The sequence below is a fragment of the Pygocentrus nattereri genome, chromosome 25 (assembly GCF_015220715.1).
Source record: "Pygocentrus nattereri isolate fPygNat1 chromosome 25, fPygNat1.pri, whole genome shotgun sequence".
In the NCBI taxonomy this organism is placed as follows: domain Eukaryota; kingdom Metazoa; phylum Chordata; class Actinopteri; order Characiformes; family Serrasalmidae; genus Pygocentrus; species Pygocentrus nattereri.
In genome coordinates this window covers 31,794,196-31,815,346 of record NC_051235.1, presented here as the reverse complement: position 1 = coordinate 31,815,346, position 21,151 = coordinate 31,794,196, and the positions used below count along the sequence as shown (strand labels likewise).

At 42.8% G+C, this 21,151-nt stretch overlaps 1 protein-coding gene across 3 annotated transcripts in view; it reads left to right on the top strand.

Annotated features, from left to right (window-relative positions):
* cdh11 (cadherin 11, type 2, OB-cadherin (osteoblast)) overlaps positions 1-21,151 on the top strand; it is a 129,454-nt gene that overhangs the window by 63,809 nt on the left and 44,494 nt on the right. The gene's annotated exons all lie outside the window — the stretch shown is intronic.

The window sequence follows — 21,151 nt, the reverse complement described above, 5'->3', positions numbered from 1 at the left end:
AAGAGCAAAATCAGGTCCTTGTAGTTCATAATTATGCCTAAGCTTTTTAATGGCTTTCCAGAGTTCATTCTTTCAGTCTCAGCCACACAAACAAACGAGTTACACTCATCTTCGCTGTTGCAGTGCTGCATTAAGAAGAGGCTCCAAAATGTACAGAATTTTAAAATCAATATTACAATATTTCACAAATATATCACAATATAAGATCTAATACCGTGTGAATAAAGTTAATCAGCCCATTCGTTACTCTTAAACTCTTTACTCTGGGCCTCGTTCACCAACCGTTCTTAAGAAGGAATTTCGGTAACACTTTCTGTGAATGTCACATTTGTAAGCATCTACAAACACATTTATCACGTTCTAATGCATTCATAAGGCATTATAAACGTGATTATAAATATTTGAAAAAAAGAATGAAGTGGACTTTATAGCCATGTTTATTATATGTCATGAATTGTTGATATAATGCATTATAAGTAGTGTTAATAACATTTTATACTGACAGTGCCAAAGGAGTCCCAGCTTGAAGAGGGTAAAGTGATGTCACTGTGGAGTGAAGGCCTGGAGAGGGAGGGGTGAGATAGTCGAGTGCTGTCATTATAATTTGTTCCCTCACAGGTTCTAAGGTCAAGCACTAGAACCCTTCACTCTGTATCACTACACTACACTACAGTACAGTAGTGCTGGTTTCTGCTGGCGTTCTATTGGATATGCAGTGTTAAGTCAGTGCCAGGCTAACGGTGGTGAACATTAACAGTGGTGAACATTAACAGTGGTGTACATTGACAGTGGTGAACATTAAGGGTGGGGAACATTAACGGTGGTGCACATTAATGGTGGTGCACATTAATGGTGGTGAACATTAACAGTGGTGCACATTAACAGTGGTGTACATTAACAGTGGTGAACATTAACAGATGTGAACATTAACAGTGGTGAACATTAAGGGTGGTGAACATTAACGGTGGTGAACATTAACAGTGGTGCACATTAACAGTGGTGAATATTAACAGTGGTGCACATTAACGGTGGTGTACATTAACGGTGGTGCACATTAACAGTGGTGCACATTAACAGTGGTGAACATTAACAGTGGTGAACATTAACAGTGGTGCACATTAACAGTGGTGCACATTAACAGTGGTGAACATTAACAGTGGTGAACATTAACAGTGGTGTACATTAACAGTGGTGCACATTAACAGTGGTGAACATTAACAGTGGTGCACATTAACGGTGGTTCTTTATAAACCAGTGGTTGTTCAACGTCACATGGAATTTTGAGTGGACACTCTATTTGTGTTTATTTGTGTTTCTACTGCCTAAAGGAGTTACTGGGCTGTACTTTGTGAGGCAGATATAGCTTTTCTGTTTCTCTCCTCCGTCTCACGCCCACATTCGATCGGCCAGGTACAGCTTTCACTCAGCTGCAGGTAACATAAGCTCACTGCTGAGCGCTGTGGGCAACAGGAAAGTGATACTGAGGGCATTGCTATTATCCAAGGGCAGGAGAGAGAGAGAGAGGCAGAGAGAGAGAGAGAGAGAGAGAGAGGCAGCACCTCTTCTGAAATAACATCAGTGAAGCAGCTTGGAGGTCCTTGATAAAATATATTGATGTATGTCGTTCCAAAAAATAAATAAAGCATGTTGTAACATATTTTATCGGTTTATTGGGGCAAATATAGACATCATTATCCATATCCGAAGCAGAGGCCGAAGCACATATAGCCATAAACGATATAGGGCAAGCCAAACTCGATTACCCCGCTACAAAAAGCAAACAAGGTCAAACCAGGAAAGCGACTTGGAATACAAAAGGTGCAGGCACTAGGGACGCTAGGGTTACATGGCAGGGGGGAACTTAGAACCAGGATAGGGCAGAATTACAAGGATACAACACAAAGAACATGATTTACATTGCGCGTGGAATATCTACGGACACTGCTTTTCAGAAATTCTGTGACTAGCTTCATTTCTTGATCTGCGACATCTCAACAGATTAAACTGAAAGGTGTTTCGATGGTTTTTGCCCTTCATCTTTCCCAAAAAATCGCAAAACTGAAGAAACGGGCTGCCAAAAGTTCTACCTTGGAAATGAAGCCAAAGGCCTACTAGTTGTGATGTCAGCACTCAAACCTTCCAGGTGTTTAAAGCACCTTTGGGCCAATAAGTGACTTTAAGAAAGGCTTGCTGTGAAAATCATTGTTTAAAACCTGCTTTTCATACCAAGAACGATGCTCTGATGAACAAGAAGCTGAGTGTTGAAGATAAATATGCTCAAAGAATTAACACAGAGCAGCCCTATGATAAAAAAATAAAATAAAAATTACTGCTGATCTTAAAAACTGTGCTCTGTTATTGTGCATACGTAAAGGTGCTGTTCTGGATTGTTTTAACTTATATTTTCAAAGTTAAAGACCTTGATAAAAATCTAAAAATCCAGATTTTTTTCTTTCTTCTTGTCTCCAGTTTCTTCTCACTGAACTGGCATTTACACTGATATAATTTGTACTTCTCCAGAGCATAACCGTTAATCATGCCACATATGTAGGTGAATGTAAAGTTGGGAGTCTTGCCCAAGACTGTACTGGTATAACATGGTGTGCTTGCCCATTTGTTGCCACACTACAATTTGCATCAATTTAAAAAGGAGTTGCCCATAATTATGTAATTTTTTCTTGTGAGGACTGAAATATTTACCTATCAGTCATGGGTGAAGTAGAAACACCCAATATTCCTCCAGTAAAAGTAGAAGTTCCTCCCTTTAGACCTCCACTGGAGTAAAAGTACTAAAGTATTTCCCTTCAAATGTACTTAAGTATAAAGTAAAAGTACTAAAAGAGTAATTCTGGCTCTGATGTCCTGTTATCATTTTTATAACCAGACTGGCTTCATGAACTCATTTCAGGTGAAAGTCCTCCAGCGTCTCTCTTGGTAAACCAGTCTTTTAATAGAAGGTCATTAATTAGTGACGCTGACGTCTATTAAAATGATCAGAAGCACAAAACACTGAAGGTAAACAGTTTCCATCAGGGAGAACCGAGTGGCTCTGAAATCACTTTTTACACACAAGCAAAGTTTCAGTTTCAGATTTATTTACAACTTAGTTCCAAGTTTAAGTTGAATAAAAACTGGCTTTAAACTCAGGATCACAGATGAGCTCCTTTACTATGTTGATCTGTAGGCGTCTGTTCATAAACATAAACCAGCCCAAACTCATTTACTATAAAATGAACTGGTGTTTGTAGAAATTCAGAAAAAAGCCGCGTCAGTCTCGACTGCATATGTGGACATATTTCTATATTGAGCTCTATTTACACAAAGTTAGGTTAGTTCATCATTTATGTTGAACAGACTCTCCCAAAGTTTTACGCTGCTGCGCTGACGTTGAACCGCGTGCTGCACTGGGTCGGTATGACCAACAGGTCAAAACCAGCTCTAAACAAAGTGACCGCTGGGCCCTGATTGGTGCTCTGGCTTTGCGCTTCTTTCGTTTTGACATGTTACGTTTTTATACACACAGAAACCAAAAGGAACGACAGATTTCTCAAAATGTAGGAGGAAAAAGTCGATATTAGACTCTGAAATGTAGTGGAGTGAAAGGAAAAAGTCGCCCAGAACGGAGAAACTTCAGTACAGATACACCAAAAATACTAAAGTACAGAAACCAATTACATTTACTCAGATACTCAGATACTCAGTTACTGTCCACCACTGTTTATTACTGTCTTGAGGTATGATGCCAATACTCAAGCATATTTTTTGGTTGATGCTTCCGCTTTAAAGGTCTTCACATTTGCAATGTATTCATGCAGTTTATTCAGGAGACAATAAACTAATCAGATTATTTTTATAACTGACAATATTTTACACTTTGAATGTGATTATTCGGATGGCGAAGATGTGGCATTATTGTTTTCTCCCTCTGCTCAGTTTCTGAGGCAAACTCACTGGCCAATCACTGTCATGTCTGATGTTCCCACCATGACTGATCAGCTGTACTGTAGCAATCAGAACGTTTTGACAACATCAGAAGGATCAGTTGGTTTTCTGCTTCTTCACATATGATGTTAGCATTTCCAAAAGAAGCTCAGACTGTTCCAAGTTCCAGCTGCCAGTTGAGAAATGGAAAGTAGCCTGTCTGTCACTGTTTGCTTGAATTGTGGGGTGCAAATGATGTCTTTGTCGCTTGTAGACATTCTTGCTGTTGTTTTTGTGGTGTACACAATGTGGTAAAACTGAAAGAAGGAAGGGTTTTGCATCTTGTGTGTCTAGTTTTGATCTAAAAAATGCATAAAGATATTTTGGCTCACGAGTCGTCCAACCATCTAAGCGTTGAGTGAATACTTTTGGCAATATAGTGTATCATCATATTCAGAATCAATGGGTGGGACTGCACAGTTGTCTTCGCTCTCTCTGGGTGGGTAGGATGGCCCCCCCATCTCCCCCCATCACCCCCCATCTCCCTCCCATCACCCCCCCACATCACACCCCCATCTCCCTCCCATCACCCCCCCACATCACCCCCCCATCTCCCTCCCATCACTCAACAGGATTCCAGGCTTCTGTTGGCGGAACTGGCGGTTAGCATTCTCCTCCAAGCGTGTTCGGCTGTCTGATGACGTCACGTTAGCAGCAGTCCGAAAAGATGAGGTGAAGCTTCATAGCCCTGTGTTTGCCTTCGCCCTCCTGGTGCTGGTGGTATCATGTGATTGGGGAAGTCCTGAGTAGTCGGTGGAACTGGATACGACGGAACTGGGGAGAATATTTGGGGTAAATGCTCTGGTTTTGAACAAAGGTGAGAGAGTTAAATAAATTCAGCATTTATTAAAACAAAGCACTTAAATGCTGTTTTAATCGGGTCAGTTAATTGTTAGCAGAGTTACAGGGAGATTATGTTATTTGATCATATTTATTCTAAGCATTTGCGTCGATTTTTCATTCCGCTGGTGGAATGGCCACTAGGGGGCGCTCTGCGAAGCAAGATTTTAATTAGAGACTCAGAGTTGCGCCTCATTTCTGTTGTTTTTCCATCCTTGTTTCCTGCAAAAAGAAAAGTAAGAGCAAAAATCAAAAAAATGCTCCTTAAACTTTTGACTTGTACCCTACATGCGCACAACAATCTGAGCTACAAAATGGTGAAGGCAGTGAACACAGGGATAAGCCAACAGGTCGGGAATCTTCGTCAGGTGGTTCTGTGACAGCGGCCGTGCTCGGCTCTCTTTGAGCAGCTTTTCTTCCACCCCGAATTCGCTGTCAATTACTGGCTGCTGTCCATGTTAGCAGCGGCTTTCCGCCGGCCCGACGTGTCTTTAAGCAGCAGCAGCTACAGAAACAACAACAGCAGCACCAGAGGCTGCCAGTTTTCCACCGTATTCCCTCACCTGTAGCTAACGCTGTGAATCCGAGCCGGGCTCATTAGCATATTTATGATGCCGGCCTCAAAGAGGAAGGGAGCAAAAAAGCGAAAGCAGCGGCAGCACGAGCATCAGTCACTTTCACAGAATACAAATCAGCTCCTCGGCTGCGAGGAGCCGGGGGATTTTTTGTTTGCGAAACACCTCCGCCGATTAGTCTCTGTAATTGAATGGCAATTAGGAGTCAGGTTTCGTCCTGCGAGCGCAATCGCTGACCACGGGAAGTGCCGGCCGTAATGAGAAACCCCCCCCCCAAAAAAAGAGAAAAAAGAAAAGCTCTTTTCTCCACGACAGCTCGGAGAGAAGCTTTGATGGCATGTCTTACGGCAACCGCAGTCACCAGATATCCATCACCGTTAGCTCCTCGGTGACCGTGCCGAACATTTTAAAGGTTATGAATTCGTGTCGCATGCACTTTTCAAGAACCCGGGTAGTTTTTCCACGTCAAACTTTGAGTGCCAGCTTGACATAAGTAGGTTCGTGTCTCCTCGGGAGGGTTCAGGTTGACGTTACAGCATCCGTGCTTGGTGAGAACTGCTGAAATCTTCTTGTCACTCCCAGAGGACTCGGTTACATTCGAGTTTGAAACGGAAACCACCGTGTCAAAGACGTAGCTGAGACTTGTGTTGACCTTCCTTCTCCTGGCTCCGCTGTATCTGAGATGATGAGGTATTCTTATTTGGAATGCATTATATGATTTATTAGGTCTGTCTGCTTTCTTGTAGTTGTGTTCAGGAACACACTGGAGAATTCAGAGCAAAATCGCGCAGTGCGCCGCAATAGTTTGCATACAAATGATGCATTCTAATAGACTCGGATACGTAACGTATAAGTATATAGTGTAGAATCGTCAATGATGAAACCTAATAATACTGTACAATATAAACACAGGCTATTAACTTTAACATTATTATAGACGTCTATTTAGTTCCACTTTATCTGGATGGCCCTTGCGATGGACTGGCGACCTGTCCAAGGTGTGTCCAGCCTTCTGCCCAATGACCGCTGGGATAGGCTCCAGCACCCCGCCGCCAACCTGAGGGAGAAGCGGCTTACAAAGTGTGTGTGTGTGTGTGTGTGTGTGGCACTTTATCGATTATCAACAAATGCTCCGATTCCTAACAAACTGTCTGGTTGAACTTTGATTTTCAACAGGGTCTGGGTTATGATCAAGGTACAAATGTTAGGGGGTCCTGTGGGGTCCGGTACCTCCTAATTTACCTCTTGGACCCCCTGAATGTCTTAAATTTCTAGGGCTCCCTGAACAAAAAACAATTTAAGAATAAATTATGACATTATGCTGTCCGTTATAAAAAACATAGACACACAAGTACAGACTGAGTGAAGCTCAATTGTTTATCTGCTTCACCCACAATCAGCTTCTGTCTTTGGTGGTCTTAACTAACTAGAGCTGCAGCTCTGCTCTGCCTCAGGGTGATGCTTTAGCAGACCGGTTCACCCAGTTGGTCCTTCATAATCTAGAAACTGCAACTTTGCCCAGATTCCTCTAAAGAAAGTTTGACAATAAACTGCAGCAGATCTGTAAACCTGAGAACTCGCCCAGTTTCCCAAGAGTTTGGAGTGAAGAGTGATGGTTCCTCATTCCTCACAATGAAGATCAAAGAGGAGACGAGGAAGATATCAGTTACTGTGAGGAAGAGCGCAGAACCGCACTAGAACAGAGACGTTACAGAAGAACAGGCGATAAAACAAACACTTTACTGCCATTGAAGCACCAGCGCTGCTATGGTGAGCGAGTTAGCAGCCGGGCAATGCTGGAGAAGCCAGCCAACATGGGACCCCCTGAATACTAGGGGGTATTTTGCACTTTAAGATTAAGACCAGGGTAAAATGAGCCCTTTCCTGCATGCATTATGAGAGCAATTTAAAAAAAAAAATATATATATATATTCAATTCACTTTTCTTGCGTAAAATCGACCTGATTATTAGATTCAAACTAATATTTAAATAATAATAATGTGTATGGGGTCCTTTTGGGGTATGTTACCCTGAGGCAACATTGTGCAACAATGGGAAGAAATGATATAGATCTGTATTCCCTGAAATAGGGATATCTGGCTTATGACTGGCTGAATCCATTCCACCGCCCTACAGTGTTGCTTCTAAGCAACAAACATACATCTGCAAAAAAATGATACAGAAATGTTAAAAAGGAGGTTTAAAAGTGTCCATTAAGTGACAGTTTGGCCAGATACATGCTTTTTATTGACTTACTCAAACTCTTCCCTTCGTTATTAACCCTGTCTTTGTCGTTAAATGTGTATAATGTTAGTGTAAAGTGAGGAAAACGGGTTTGTTGCCTTGAGGCAACGTCGTGCAGTAGAGGGTTAAGGACCAAGGTTTGGGTCAGGATTGGGATCATGGTTAAGGAAAATTGGAGTGAATTTAATAAACAATTAGTTAAATGCAAGACAAAGGCACATGATGCGACCAGCAACTACAAACTCTACAGCCTAATTGGTGACTATTAAAAGTAAGGTGCATTAAAAATTACCCAGCATTGCCTGCCGATGCCGTACTTCCCACCCTCAGGAAAGCGTAAAGGTCAGAAACGAGCAGAAACTCAGCAATCAAAATCGTTTCCCAAGCTTCCACTTGCAATTAAGGCTCGCGGCGCGTTTATGTGCTGTTTTTCTATCGAGAAATCATATTTAAGCTAATTCCGATGGCACATAAAGGGAGGGAAAGTTGGAGGAGTGGAATGAGAAGAAAGTTCAGGCAGCCAGGCTGGGGAGAGCTCCCGCTGTGAGAAAGCTCTAAAAATACAGAGGTGAAGAGGAGGCGTCCATGAAGAGTCAAACGCACCTGATTTTTCCATCAAAGAGAAGTTCCAGCCGTTCTGAGGAGGAGGAGGCGGCTGTGGAGAGAGTTAGGAACCTTCTCTGCCAGCTCAGCCAATCAATGCTGGAGTAAAGAGCCGTATTTATCTGCAGGTCCGCGGGGAAGCTCAGGGCGCCGTGGAAACATATAGATTTCAGCTGTGCTGGTTTTGCTGTGTTTTCATTAGAAAAGGCCTGAAGATGGAGGCTTTTCTCTGAATGCTGTGGGTTTCTGGGCTTTTCTGTTCTTTCTTCACAGCCGTTGAGTGAGAGCGAATATATAGATACGCCCATCAGCCGTAACCTGAAAACCACCTCCTCGTATCTACACTTATCAGCTCCACTTACTGTATAGCTGCACTCTGTAGTTCTACAGTTACAGACTGTAGTCCATCTGTTTCTCTGATACTCTGTTACCCTGTTCTTCAGTGGTCAGGACCCCCATGGACCCTCACAGAGCAGGTACTGTTTGGGTGGTGGGTCATTCTCAGCACTGCAGTAACACTGACGTGGTGGTGGTGTGTTAGTGTGTGTAGTGCTGGTCTGAGTGGATCAGACACCTCAGTGTCGCTGCTGGACTGAGAACAGTCCACCGAAAATATCCAGCCAGCAGCGTCCTGTGGGCGGCGTCCTGTGGGCGGCGTCCTGTGGGCAGCGTCCTGTGGGCAGCGTCCTGTGACCACTGATGAAGGACTAGAGGATGACCAACACAAACTGTGCAGCAGCAGATGAGCTGTCGTCTCTGACTTTACACCTACAAGGTGGACCGACAAGGTAGGAGTGTCTAATAGAGTGGACAGTGAGTGGCCACAGTGTTTAAAGACTCCAGCAGCACTGCTGTGTCTGATCTACTCGCACCAGCACAACACACACTAACACACCACCACCACATCAGTGTTACTGCAGTGCTGAGAATGACCCACCACCCAAACAGTACCTGCTCTGTGAGGGTCCATGGGGGTCCTGTGATTGAACATATGATAAAATTAATATCCAGAATTTCTCATGTTAGAAAAGTGGCGACCAAACGTTGCTGATCAAATAGCCATGCGTGGTAATTTTATGACGGGTAAATACAATTTATTGTTAAAACACCTCAAACTATTAAACTCAACTCTATTTAAGTTTTACTCTGTATAAGCTTTTATATCGCTGGGGTCAGAAGAAAACCTCGTATCTCCTAAATGGTCACTTTACAGGAGAAGGAAAAAACCTCCTTTAATTATAATGAAAGTCAAAGGAACCAGAATTTTTCCAAGTAATTTTAGGTCATTTCTTTTAGCGCATTCATCATGAAACTTACACTCAGTTTAAATAGTAACGTGTGTTTTCAAATTATGTCAAAAAAAAAAAACTTAAAAATGGTCATCCAAGGTTTTCTGTTGCTAAATAATAATAATGTTAATGTTAATAAATAATATAATCAACTTTCCTTTGATGTTTTGAACGTGTTTATGGTCGCTTCTCTGAAAAACTGGACAGAGGTAGACGGAAGAACGAGATCATGCTACGTTAGCAACCTGCGCTACGAATTTTACAGGGTTTAAAAATTCCATCCGAAAGGCTCTGGTCCAAATTTTGGACTGCTAGTGTATAAATCTGTGCACTTCCTGTGCTGGATGAGCTGTAATCAATGGGGCTCACGCTAGAGTGAGTGCTGAAATACCACCGCTGGACGGGGCTACGCTAAGCTCTTCTCCACCGGCGCAGGAAGGGCTTTAAAACCAGCCGCCATGCACCGAAACAGCGCCGGGGGATTTCATCGGGATCTTTTCTAAAGCCTTTCAGAAGCCACTGCTGAATGACAGCGAGTCCACACACACACACACACACACACACACACACACACACACACGGAATCGTGCAAATTGTATAGACACTTGTGAAAATATCAGGCGTAGCCGCAGGGGAGCGAGCAGACAGGGGCATATATCACATCTCCACACACATGAATCACCGTTATTGCTTTAGCCGGTTTGAGCCCAGCTGTGCATGAGACCGGACTCGCAGACGTGAACGTGTGGAGGGAAAAAAGAGAAAGAGAGCGATGCTGGATGGAATAGTGATGAAGAAAAGAGAGACGAGCGCTAAGCCAAATACTTTAAGAAACAGCAGGCCGAAAAATCATATTTGTGCAATTTTCCGCTTGTATGATACAGGCCTGCTGCTAACTGGAGCTTCTGGACGCCGCCACTGTTTTTAGCTGCGCTGCGTTCTGTTGTCATGACTGGATCCAAGGACAGATTACTGGCTGGGCCTCTGGGGCCGCTTCGCAGGGGCCTCGTTGCCAGGGGCCTTGGTGGAGGTTTAAACGGTTGTGACAATTAAGATAAATATTACATGAACGAATAGCCACGGAATTCATACACTGAATTCATGAAAGTGATAACAGTGCTCAGGCACCTCGGATTTTCTTGTGGAATATTTTAGACTTCTGGTATTTCTGAAAGAGCACAAACTGGGTTAAAATGCTGCTTGGTCATAATATTGTGGCCAAAGTGATGTAGTCCCTCTCTACTGCTCTACTGCTCTGCTTCCAACGCTTCCAACGCAATCATTGTCGTCCGACAGTTTTCCAGCCAAGCTTTCAGACCTTTAGCAACAAGTTCTGACCCGTGGTTTTCAGTCTGCGCGCCCCCCAGTGGGCAGTGGTGGTACTTTTTTCCTGCAGCATTTTTTTTTCTTTTTCAAAACCACAAGACTTCATTAAAATATAAAGACATTTAACAAGACCAGTATTTTGAAATACGAATAAATAATACAGTTGTGAAAATTATTAGAAAGAATATAACATCTAAAGTACCTAAATATTCCCATGGTCAGTCTGGAAAAACGCCTGACCCACATAATCAACATAGCTACTACCTAAATGTTGTTCTTTACATTGAGTGTAAATTTCATGACGAATGGACTAAAAGAAACGGCCCAAAAATACTCGTAAAAAAACTCTGGTTCCATTGACTTGCATTAAAAGTAAAGTAGGTTTTCTCCTTCTCCTGTAAAGTTGCTGTTTTGGGCATCCGAGGTTTTGTTCCGAGAACTGCGATGGGTTAATATTTCATTTTTTCTCAATATGGGATTCATATGTCACTGATAAATGGCTACATGATTATACAGTCAAGTGAAATTTGACCAGTTCCATTCAGGCTGGTTTAGGCCGCAAAAGCTCTCATGGTTGGTTGTGTGCTGCAAAATTTGGGGATTTCTGGAACTGAGTGATTCCAAATTTAAAAAATACAGCTTTTGTTAAAAATGCAGCATCGTTTTTGCCAATGACCTCATAAGTTTGGTACTTAGAATGTTGCTTTGCTAAAATTGCTTAATATTATTTGTCACAATGTCAAAACCACTCCAAAGGGCCCATAAACATCTTCGTGGGTTGTTTTCCCTCAGATGTATTGCGTACATCTCAGCTTTAAATGCAGATATGCTGCCTTCATCAGGTTAAAACCAAACGCTTGCTCTGTTAGAGATCGCTCAGCACAGTTTGAGGCAAGTGCCTGATGATTTAGACTCGTAGTCGGCACCACTAATTAGAACGACGTTAATAAGCATATTTTAGCCTCATTTTAACTCCAGAACAACAACCAGAGTCAACTTCAGACACCAAACATCTACATTAGGGTTGATTTTGACCAAACTCTTCCTACAGGCTGCCAGTTTCTGTTTTCTAGATGCTTTATTCAAGTAAAATTAAGGTCTGAGATCCAGTGTGTGCTTTGAAAGGCTGTAATTTTGTGTTTTGGTTAAGTGAACCCAATCCACCCAGCGGTCTAATTGCCTGTTAGTTAGATAGAGCAGGTTTTTTCTGATCGCATGGTTATTCTCAGCTCTTAAGTCTTCGCTGTTGGTAAAAATTTTGTCTTGCCTGGTTTTGGCTGTCAGAGCCGACCCGCTCCGCCTCTCGCCCCCTCTCTCGCTTTGAGAAAGTATCATTAAAAAAGTGGGATTCGCATCGGAATGTTAACGAGCCCCAGCATTAGTGTGTGACGGAGCTCGGAGGCTTAATGCCTTTCACTTTCGAGGACGCTGTTGGTTGAATTTGTCGGAGCAGAAAGACAGAATGTTTTGGTCAAACAGTCACACAATGGAATACAAAGGTGACGCAGCCTGTCAAACAAGTGTGGTCCTGATGTCCAGCCGTGGCCAGGATGATGAAAACAGGAACATTTTCTCATTATGGGCACATTTGGCTGCTCTGCATGAAGAAAAGTCCTTTTTTAAAAACCCAAAACTGCAGCTTTTGATAGAAACAGTAAAAAAGCCAGAGCGCTGATGTTCTGATTGGTCAGGGAAGGTCAGGGTTGGGTTTGGTGTAGAGCTGTCACTTCCGATTTGATCACTGATCTAATAATTATTTTGGCTTTCCAGAGTTTTAGTCTTGGCCTCAGTCGCTCCACAGATCTACACATACAGTCTCAGAAACAAAGGTACTAGACTGTCTCTGGGGCAGTTCCCTTCCAGTCACTGGGGTGGTTCCCTCAAGGGTCCATCTCAGTGCCTTTAGTCAGGGAACATAACTGAACCATAATTCACTGAGATGATCTGTTCTAAGCTGGACTGACTCCACACACCCCGCCTCGCCTCGCCTCCAGGCTTTTACTCTACTGCTCTGTTTTAAAACATTCGGTTATGAAAAGGAACAAATACCAACTTTTCACCTGGAGGACCTGATTTAAGCTCCACAGTCAGACCTTAAACCCACTGTAGAACCTTTGAGGGAACATTTCTTAGGTAGATATATTTACTGGATTGGGAAATGGTATTCAATGGTTATGCTTAAAGATTATTCATAGGTTTTATTTTATATATTTGAATAGCTAGTATGTCGCTGCTGTCGGGACAAAACCTCGTATCTCTATTTTTGTCGTTTTTCTGTTTTGGACATAATTCGAAAGTTCTTGTTGTTCTTTACATTGTTTGTGAATTTCACGATGAATGGGCCAAAACAAGAGGCCCAAAATTACTTGGAAAGACGTCTGGTTCCATTGACATACATTAAAAGTAGAGTAGGTTTTCTCCTTCTCCTGTAAAGTTCGAGGTTTTCTTCTGATAAAATCTTTTTCTGCGCTAATCATGTTTTTCTACACATGTAATTCACTTTGTTTCCTGTGGGTGTGCTTGTGTAGTAGCTCCATTTTAAAATAAATCACCTGACCTACAAACCATGGAAACATTGGCCGGTTCTCATGGTAGTTAAAGGGCCTTTTCATGTCAAAGTAGGCGGTTCTTCGCCACCATGAGTGACGAAACACACCAGAATCTCCAATAGTTAGACTATCAAAGCCAAACAATAACAATTGGCTTAACTGAGCAGTAATAAATCAAATCCAATCAAATAAATTCACATTTATAGTCACATTACACTTACACAGGTGCAGAGGTAGGTGAAAATCTTAGGTGCGTAGCCCCCTTTTAGAACTAATTACAAAAAAATGTAAGAAAAAAAATTATTTCGCTTTTGTCTGAACAAAATGGTAACGTTACAGGAAAAGGAAAAAATCTGATCTCATTTTGCATGTAAGTCAATGGAACCAGAATTTTTGTCCAACTTATGCCAAAAAAAAGAGGTGAAGAAGAGGGTGCAGGCAGGATGGAGTGGGTGGAGACGGGTGTCAGGGCTGATGTGTGACAGAAGGATAGCAGCAAGAGTGAAAGGGAAGGTTTACAAGACAGCAGTGCGTCCTGCTATGATGTTTGGTTTGGAGACTGCGGCTCTGTCTAAAAGACAGGAGGCTGAGCTGGAGGTGGCGGAGATGAAGATGCTGAGATCTTCGTTGGGAGTGACGAGGCTGGACAAGATTAGAAATGAGCAGATCAGAGGGAGGGACAGTGAAGGTGGAGCAGTTTGGAGATAAAGCCAGAGAGGCCAGGTTGAGATGGTTTGGACATGTGTTGAGGAGGAATAGTGGATATATTGGTAAAAGAATGTTGGAGATGGAGCTGCCGGGTAGAAGGAGAAGAGGTAGACCTCAGAGAAGGTTTATGGATGTAGTGAAGGTGGACATGGAGATGGTTGGTGTGAAAGTAGAGGAGGCAATGGATAGGGCAAGATGGAGGCAGATGATCTGCTGTGGCGACCCCTAAAGGGAGCAGCCGAACGAAGAAGAACTTATGCCAAAAATATGAGGTTTTGTTCCAACCACATCGATCTACACCTTAGACTCTAAATATAGACACACACACAACATACACATTAATACACACCACTGTTGCACTATTCCAATGTACAGCTGTACAGCAATATATGTCATGAAATAAAAGCTATGACATGTACAGTTTGAGAGTCTGAGGTAGGCAGATGAGATACACCAGGGGATAGACCACCCATAAGAGTCCAAAGACTTTACACTTGGAAAACATGTCAGTGTAAAATATGCATTACCACTATGCAAACTTTCTTTTTTGGTGAACAAAAGTTTAATAAATGACCAATCCACTCTTAAAAGTACGAGGTTCTTTGGAGCGAGTCCACTTTTGGTTCCCTACAGTTATTCTTTATCAACCTTTGGTTTAGTGGACAGACGGTTCCTGGTGAGGTGTGACTGTGAGAAGTTTGAAGAACGTCTACGTAGTGTAATGCAGTTCATTTACATCTAACTACATGTCTATTTAATTCTGCGTCATTTTCCATAAACCTGGTCCTAATCCTCAAAATCTAATCCTAGACCTCACCCTGGTCCTAAACCCTGATACTAGCCCGATACTGTACAGGGTTTCACTAGATAGTTTGGCAGTAATTGAAACCCCTGTAGGGGTTTATAGGGGGCTATCCAGGAACCGAGCTTTGCAGCAGAAAACCAGAGGAACTGAGGAACCTTTGTGTTTTCGTGTGAAGGTGGAGCCCAGCAGCATTCACATACTGTGAGTGTGTGTGTGTGTGTGTGTGTGTGTGTGTGTGTGTGTGTGTGTGTGTGTGTGTGTGTGAGTGTGTGTGTGTGTGAGAGTGTGTGTGTCACTACATAATTTAGCACGTAACTCATTAACCCCTCCAGCATGTTTGATTTAAAGACCCTGTTTAACCACGGCTTTATTTAACGGTGGGTTCCCAACACCTTCACTCTGAAGCTCTGAAGTGACACAACAGCACTTGCTGCTAACGGAAATTAGTCAAAGTGAATCCCCCCCGCTCGGAGCCAGCACACACACACTCATACACACACTGACAGTCTCACTCACACACACACACACACACACACACATTCATTCACAGTCTGATCCTGTACTGTGTTTGAGGCGATCTCACACTAATCAGGCTCAGCTGGAAAAGACCACCAGAGGGAGCGTTTTAATTGCCCTTTATTGTGAGCACAACAAAATCTCCTTCTCTTCTCTTCCCTTCTCTTCTCTTCCCTTCTCTTCTCTTCTCTTCTCTTCCCTTCTCTTCTCTTCTCTTTTCTTCTGTCCTTTCATCTTCTCTTCTTCTCTTCTTCTTTGCTCTTCTCTTCTTTCCTCTCCTCTTCTTTGCTCTTCTCTTCTCTTCTTCGCTCTTCTCTTCTTTCCTCCTCCTCTTTCCTCCTCTCTTCTTCTTTTCTCTTCTTTGCTCTTCTCTTCTCTCCTCTTCTCTTCTTTCCTCTTCTCTTCTCTCCTCTTTTCTTTTCTTTTCTCTTCTTTGCTTTTCTCTCCTCTTTTCTTCTCTTCTCTTCTTTCCTCTTCTCTTCTCTCCTCTTTTCTTCTCTTCTCTTCTTTCCTCTTCTCTTCTTTCCTCTTCTCTCCTCTTCTTCGCTCTTCTCTTCTTTCCTCCTCCTCTTTCCTCCTCTCTTCTTCTTTTCTCTTCTTTGCTCTTCTCTTCTCTCCTCTTCTCTTCTCTATTTGCTCTTCTCTTCTCTCCTCTTCTCTTCTTTCCTCTTCTCTTCTCTCCTCTTTTCTTTTCTTTTCTCTTCTTTGCTCTTCTCTCCTCTTTTCTTCTCTTCCGTTCTTTCCTCTTCTCTTCTCTTCTCTTCCGTTCTTTCCTCTTCTCTTCTCTCCTCTTTTCTTCTCTTCTCTTCTTTCCTTTTCTCTTCTTTCCTCTTCTCTCCTCTTCTCCTCTCTTTTTGCTCTTCTCTTCTTTCCTTTCGTCTTCTCTTTTCTTCTCTTCTCTTCTTTCCTCTTCTCTCCTCTTCTCCTCTCTTTTTGTTCTTCTCTTCTTTCCTTTCGTCTTCTCTTTTTTGCTCTTCTCTTCTTTCCTCTTCTCTTCTCTTTTTGCTCTTCTCTTCTTTCCTCTTCTCTTCTCCTTTTGCTCTTCTCTCTTCTCCTCTCCTCCTCTCCTCTCCTCTTCAGTAACGGCAGCAGTAGTGAGCAGTAACTGTAGAGAATATGATTAAGGCTTTGGCATTTCATATTGGAAAATTCACTGTTTTGTTTGGGTCTGTGTAATGTATTCCATGACCGTTCGGCTGGCTTTTCTCCCCCTCTAAACTAGTAATTATAGGCTGTGAAGCACAGTAATCATTTCTGCTTCCAAAACGTTGTGGCATTTTCCTCCCTAACTCTCAGCTTAATATCCACGTTAGCAGTTTCTCTATTTCCTCCCTCTATTTCTCTATTCCTCCCTCTATTTGAGGGAGACACTGATACTCCTCTTCTTAAAATACAGTCCCAGCATTCTCCTCTTCACTATTCAATATTTTCAAGATGCTATCAAGTGTGGATATATTTTCCCCCACTCAGTTAAGCTCAAATGTCCTTCTCAACATCCCCCTGCGGAGCTGCATTTAAACATTTAGCTGTCTGGCAGACTAGAGGAATGCCTAATGCATGACTCAGGATGTGTGTATTACTGTTACAGATGGCGGATACGCTGCTCTGCTCAGTCACTTTGCCGTCCCGCCGTCACTTTGGGGTTAGATAAAATATCCCAACACATGGAGAACTAGGCCAAGATCACTCGGACCGTTCACTCCGGTTCATTTGAATGTCTTTTATTCATCAGTTTGTCAGGTTGGGCCTTTGGTATATTTTAGGAAAGCATTTAAATCTTATCGAAAAAAAAAAATAATTAGGCTGGCCACTTTATCAGAAACCCCTCCATTGATGGTGTACAGTTAGAGGCTGTAGTCCATCTGTGTGCAGTTTATATTAGCCATCCTCTAGCCATTCATGAGTGGTCAGTTTCTGAAAGCAGTGCCTAAGTACTCGACAATTTCTAACAAAGTGGCCAGTGAGTGGACACACAAGGTTGGTGTCTCCAACAAAGTGGCCAGTGAGTGGCATAAAAGATTGGAGTTTCCAATAAAGTGTCCAGTGAGTGGACACACAAGGTTGGGGTTTCCAATAAAGCAGCCAGGGAATGGACACACAAGGTTGGGGTTTCCAATAATGTGGCCAGTGAGTGGACACACAAGGTTGGGGTTTCCTAAAAAAAGTGGTCAGTCAGTGGCATAAAAGGTTGGGGTTTCCAATAAAGTGGCCAGTTAGTGGACACACAAGGTTGGGGTTTCCAATAAAGTGGCCAGTTAGTGGACACACAAGGTTGGGGTTTCTAATAAAGTGGCCAGTGAGTGGACACATGAGGTTGGGGTTTCTAATAAAGTGGCCAGTGAGTGGACACACGAGGTTGGGGTTTCTAATAAAGTGGCCAGTGAGTGGACACACGAGGTTGGGGTTTTTAATAAAGTGGCCAGTTAGTGGACACACAAAGTTGGGGTTTCCTAAAAAAAGTGGCCAGTCAGTGGCATAAAAGGTTGGGGTTTCTAATAAAGTGGCCAGTTAGTGGCATAAAAGGTTGGGGTTTCCAATAAAGGGGCCAGTGAGTGGACACACAAGGTTGGGGTTTTCAGTAAAGTGGCCAGTCAGTGGCATAAAAGGTTGGGGTTTCCAATAAAGGGGCCAGTGAGTGGACACACAAGGTTGGGGTTTCCAATAAAGTGGCCATTAAATAAGTGCGCAAGAACGGGTTTCCAGTAAATGGCCAGGGAGTGGAAGTTCAAGGTGGAGGTTTCTAATATTAGAGTATTAGAATGTTGTTTGGCCAGATGTGGTGAGGCCTTGGACATGTGAATGAACTGCATAGAAATACTATGGAGGAGGCAATAATAGGTTAAGTAGAAGTACAGCAGGCCAAAGTGATATGGAGATAAAAGAAAGCAAGAGCTTTTATGAGCCGTGATGAGGTTGTGGAGTCAACCCTGCCGCGAAAGATAAGCAGATCACGCCGCTTTTTTTCGGTGCAGTCATCTTAACCCCAGAGATGGAGGTGCTTTGTGTGCATGGCTAGTTTCATATACAACTCTTTTGATGTGACATGCACTGAAAATCATTTGGCCTGCACTTACGATCCGGCTTTGAACACTTTCGGCTCCTCTTTCAGTCCCTGGGTGGTCGTAGAATTCATCTGGACAGCACATGTCTGAGTGCTTGTGGTTCCCTGAGCATCCTGGTGAAAAAAGAGCCCCGGAGAAACGGACCCCCCGGCCAATAAAAACCCCTGAGCGCAGGTAGCAGGCTGACGTTTCTTTGGCCGGTCAATAGCGAAAGGAAAGCAGAGGATAAAACGTCTTCTTTTTCTGGAAGCCACTGCCAATTTACAGCCTGGACGGCGGAGAGCATGAAGCGTTATCAGTCGTTCATTATGGATGCTGACAGAGGGGCCGGCCCGAGTGAGTTAGGACCCCCGTTTCTGCGCTGCTCTGCTGGATGCACTTTATTTGGGGCATATTTATGGGCTCTGCCTCGCAGTCTGGGGATTTGTTTGGTTTAGTTTTCCTTTCTCCTTCTTTTTTCTCCTCTTTCACCTTCCTTTCACACTCGCTACTGTCCCTCCCACTGCCCCATTCTGCAGCACTCACACTCAGCAGGGCGAGAGAGAGACAGACAGACAGACAGACAGACAGACAGACAGACAGAGAGACAGACAGGCCACAGCGGCTCCGAGGGCTGCAATCAGAGGGTTATTAGAGGCTCAGTGCAGGAGAAAATCTCTCTCTCTCTCTCTCTCTCTCTCTCTCTCTCTATCTATATATATATATATATCTTTTTCTCTCTTTTCTGTCTTTTGGTTCTCGCGCATTCTTCTTTTTCTCTATTCTCTCTCTTGCGCTTCCCTCTTCCCTTTTTCCCTTCTTTGTCTGTCTTTCTCTTCTCTTTCCATCTTCTCTCTCCATCTCACTCTCTCACTCTTTTCTTTTCTTTCTGTGTATTTCTTTTTTCTCTCTTCTCTTTTCTCTTTTCTCTTCTCTCTTGCTCTTTTCTTTTCTTTCTCTCTCACCCTCACCCTTGTTATTCCTTTTCTTCTCTCTTTCTCTCGTTTTCAATGTTTTGTTTATTTTCTTCTCTGTTTCTCCTTCTCTGTTCTTTCTTCCTCTTTGTCTTCTCCCTTCTCTCTCTCTCTCTCTCTCATCACACTCTCTCTTTCTTTTCCACTTTTCTTTTTTTCCTTTCTCATTTTTCTCTCATTATCCCTCTCTTCTCCTCTCCTCTCTTCTCTTCTCTTGTTCTCTGCTCTTCTCTTCTCCTCTCTTCTTTTCTCTTCTCTCTTGCTCTTTTCTTTTCTTTCTCTCTCACCCTCACCCTTGTTATTCCTTTTCTTCTCTCTTTCTCTCGTTTTCAATGTTTTATTTTCTTATCTCTGTTTCTCCTTCTCTGTTTTTTCTTCCTCTTTGTCTTCTCCCTTCCCTCCCTTCTCTCTCTCTCTCTCTCTCTCTCTCTCTCTCTCTCTCATCACACTCTCTCTTTCTTTTCCACTTTTCTTTTTTTCTATCTCTCTCATTATCCCTCTCTTGTCCTCTCTTCTCTTCTCTTCTCCTCTCCTCTTCTCTTCTCTTCTCTTCTCTTCTCTTCTCTTCTCCTCTCCTCTCCTCTCTTCTCGTCAGTGAACAGATCTCTGCACAACAAACACGTGAGATTTTGCCGGTTTGCTCTTTGGGCTGCGTGTCTCGGTAACGCGAGCGCGTGTGCATTAGTAAATAGGAAGTACGGTGACCTACATTCCTGCTTCATTATAATTAGTGTTCTGCTCATGTGGAAAAAACAAGTAATATCTTAGTACAGCAAACTGTAGGAACCGCCGTAGGAACCGAAAACTGTGTTTTTTTTCTTTTTTTCAATTTTCAAATCTCTAGTCGGAGGACCATGTGGGATGGCACGTGTGCCCCAACAGGGGGAATAGCTTTGCCGGGAGAACACTGGCAGTGTGATGTCTAATTAAATAAGAGCAAATGGGCTTACAACCTCTGTCGCTTAATTAGTTCAGGGTGCACTGCTGCAAAATGAATTAATACATTCAGATTTCAGCAGAGTCAATTAAAGTTTGATTGCTGAGTGGGCTGAACGCAGCTTGTGACGCTTTACTGCTCCACTGTGATCTAGAACGTCTCTCTCCAGAACATCAGATCAGAGATTCGTGTTGCACCACAAACTGGAACATTTATCAACCGCAAAGAAACACACAGTAAATGAATGAGTAAAAGCAAGAAAGGCCCATCCTTCGGTTATGAGCTCAGAAAGGCGTGTCTGCTTTAATCTCCGTATGAAATACGGGTTACGGGTTCTTATGAATGGGTTCTTCAAATTTCTGTACTATATTATAGTCAGAATTGTCAAAATTTTCTAAAATATGTTTTTTTTAATGTTTTTTTTCTGAAAATTGCAAATGTACATACTTCACCCTTAAAACGACGGTTCTAAGATGACTCGAGCATTCCTAGAACCACTTCTTGATTCTTTGCATGGCAAAATGGTTCTTCAGATTGATGGAGAATGTGCTGTAAGTGCCTCTGTATGGCACCAAAAAGGGCTCTGTTAGTGTTACAAGCTTGACATTGTCACAGCAGTAGAACCTTGTTGGTGCTATTTAAACATTTTCTCTAAAGAACCATATACAACACATTCTCCATCAGTCTGAAGAACCATTTTTCATGCAAAGAACCATTCAGGCATGCAGTACTCTTCAAGGATTCTTTAGTAAAGACAGCGGT